This window comes from Paramacrobiotus metropolitanus, unplaced genomic scaffold (assembly GCF_019649055.1).
Source record: "Paramacrobiotus metropolitanus isolate TYO unplaced genomic scaffold, Prichtersi_v1.0 Parri_scaffold0000287, whole genome shotgun sequence".
Taxonomy (NCBI): Eukaryota; Metazoa; Tardigrada; class Eutardigrada; order Parachela; family Macrobiotidae; genus Paramacrobiotus; species Paramacrobiotus metropolitanus.
The window spans coordinates 1,851-5,450 of record NW_026570507.1 but is presented as its reverse complement, the minus strand read 5'-3'; positions in this window follow the sequence as shown (position 1 = coordinate 5,450).

Here is a 3,600-nt window from a genome sequence, read left to right as displayed (position 1 = left end):
TTGGCAACTGTTCGTTCAGATGGCCGAAGAAAGAGAAAAGCGAATAAAGATCAACTCAGTTACGGCGAAAGAGTCGGCTGAGAAATCGATCAACATTAACCGGCTCGAAAGTGGAGTTGAACATGACTCAGCAGCTCAGGGAGCTGGGCCTAGCGAGCGAAGTAAAGATCGAGATGGTCTCTGGGAACCAGATAAAGTTGCACAGGCATTATACGAGTGCCCAATAAAGTTGCTGAAGTTCCCTAAAAAGACGAATAATCGACATAAACCACTGCCAAGATGCAAAGTCATCTCTGATTGGAACGAACTCAGCACTGCAACTGTGCGTATCGTCAACTTGCAAGGAGAGGAGGAAGAGGTAGATGATTCGAATCTGCAACTCCGGAACAAGCAGCTAAAAGATCCTCACCTTGCAATGATCATCGATGAACTGGAGCATCTCCCAGACGCCGAAACGAGATCGAAATTCGAAGTTCATTACCAGTTATGGAACGGAATCTTATACCGAGTAAAAGACAACAAAGGCAGACTTGAAAGGACATACGTCGTACCACTGTCAATGAGAAGAGCGATCATCCATGCACTGCATGATGAGAAAGCAGCAGGTCACTTGGGGTTTGAAAGGACGCTGGCAGCTATCAGACTGCGATACTATTGGGACAGAATGAGCACAGACGTTAAAAATTATATACTCGCATGTCAAGGATGTCAGTTCCACAAGACACCACGAAAATGTCCACCTGGAAAGTTGCAGGAGATCAAAGTGGGACATCCTTTCTTTCGAGTATATGCGGACCTGAAAGGACCTTTATTACCGACGAAGAAACGCGGATACAAGTACATAGCGGTGTTTATCGACCAGCTGACAAAATACGTGATAGCAGTACCAATGAAGACGGCGACAGCGAAGGAGTTCGCCAAAGTCTTTGTAAAACATGTGATATTGGTACACGGAGCTCCGCACATCTTGCACACGGATCGTGGAAGGCACTTCACAGCGGAAGTCCTATCGAAAGTCACCAATGTGTTTAAAATTAAACACACGTTCGGAACGGCGTATCACCCTGAAGGCCAGGGCCAAGTTGAAAGGCAGATGCAGATCATCGGAGATGGCCTGGCACAGTACATGAAGGCAGGAAATGAACGGAAATTTAACAAGTACCTTCCATATGTGACCTCAGCGATGAATAGAGCGGTACATGCTACAACTGGCTACTCAGCATAATATATGTTATATGGAAGAGAAATGACCATGCCAGAGGACGTGGTGACAAGAACGAATCTGCCAGATAACTATGGTACTCCAGACGAATGGGTGGAGACCATGAAAAAGAACTTGACTTTCGCTGAAGAAGTCGCTAAATGCAATATAAAAGATGCTTATGAGAAAAACGCAGAAATCTACAATAAGAAGAAATCGGAACCAAACTTTAAAGTGGGTGATCTTGTATTGATCATACTTCCTAAGGACACGAAACAAGGGAAGAAGGAAAATCAATCGGACTTTAAAGCGAAATACGATAAGGTGTGGAAAATCCTCAGCTTCCCAAGGGTGAACGAAGCTGAAGTCATCGAACAGAACCCGATAAAAGAGGCGGATTTGAAAGTCGTCTCTATTGATCGACTGAAACCATGGCACCCACCGTTATCTAATAATCCGGAGCACAAGGGAGCTGTGGGTGAATCTCAAAAGGAGCTGGAATCAGAGCGAGGCCCGCAAAAAGATTGTAAATCATTTTCCGAACCACCTCTGCTACCTGAAACGGAAGATGATGCAGCAGAGCGCGCTTCTTTCAAACCACGCTCTGTCACCGAAATGTCAGGAGATGGAGTGAGCGAAGTAAAGCCTAAAAGAAGAGAGGCAGACCTCGGAAAGAAGATAAGGACTTCGAAACAGCAGTTACGTTAAAGCTGAATACGGAAGCCGGAAATCTGAAAAGCCCCTTAAATGAGGGTACAGAGCGTTTTCAAAAGACTCGGAACAGTCCTTTCTCAAACCACGCACTGCTACCGAAAACGATCAGCAGAAGGTTGCTGAAAAAACAGAGCGTAATTTGAAGGGCTCTTTCAAACCACGCACTGCTACTGAGGATAATCAGCCGAAGGTGGCTGTAGAAAAAGATTGTGCTCCGCGCGACGCTACTGATCAGCGGGCGCAGCAGCTCGAGACAGCGAAAGCAACAGCCGCTCAATTGGGGCGTGACATTGCCGCTGCCATCGAGCAAAGAAAGGTGAAAAAGAAGTCACGACCTACTCCCACGGAAATCCTCACAAGTAAAGGAGAAGAGGAAGACGCCGCCGACAAAGAACTCTTTGATCGGATAACTAAAGGACGCAGGGATATTAACCCAAAAATAAGGCTTATGGGCGTTTATGATATTATGAACGGGAGTTGGGAAGGTGTAAAACTGATTCGTCGAAAACCGGCTAACAGATACCGTTTTCATTGTTATAACAGGTATTAAGTTGATGGAACGATTGGATCGACAGAATTCAGATAACTCTGATTCTGAAAGTATTGGAAATCCGCTAAAAGCACCGATAAGAATGGAAGGTGATCAGGGTTATAACCCATACTTTGGAGACGAATCGAACTCGTCGGCAGGAACGGTGCAAAACGAGCCAGGGATATCGAATCAGCCAGTCTATGTGGGAGGCACAGTCTTTTACCCACACCAGCAGGACACAACGAGTTACCAGAATACGCAGAACTGGGTGTCGGATCACTACGGCTCAAATGTCGGACCACCCCAATTCCCAGGACAAAATGTTCCTTTCTCGGGACAACAATTCCCAGCGTATGGCTCGGCACAAGTTGCAATGGGATCACCGGCGTTATTGATGCCACCGCCACAACAGGTGGTATCGAATTTCCCTGTTGGAATGCAAACGGCACCCGTACGATTACCTGGATTTGGTGGGATACCGGTAGTACCTGGCGGACACGGAGGATTTAGCGGCATGTCCCCAGTCCGAACACCGGGTATCGGTGGAACGTCACCCAGATCAGTATATGGAGGACATGGCGGAACGTCGCCTGCCCCATCTATGTCCCAAGGAGGCTTAAATTTACCGCCATTGTTTCCGGACTGGACCGCAACGGCGCCAGGACCATTCGGCACATCTGTGCTACCACGTCCACATCGACGATTTGATCACGGAGGCATATCCCCACATAAAAGAGGAGGGAGATCATATGGACGAGGAAACCGATTTGAATCACCGCGACTGAGAGGAGTGTTGCCTTCGTTGGGACCACAGTTAGAAGGATTACCGAAAACTCCCCCAGGCGAACCTTCAGTGTCGGAATATTCTCCACGAATGACGGTTAACATAAGAGAAGATGATGACCGCCTGAATGTGATCGTGGACGAACATGAGACGATTACGGAGGAACACAGGAGAGTCATACATGATTTTAACCGAATCTGCCACGATTTTTATCGGATCCACGAACGCGTCGATGATGAACACGCGTTCTACGGCAAATTGATGTCAGTGGCAGGGATGTCACATCCCACACATGAGGCACTGAAAGAGAAGACAGCGGTCCTTATCCAAAAAAGAAAGGAAATTGGCATTCAAATTGTAACGATGAAA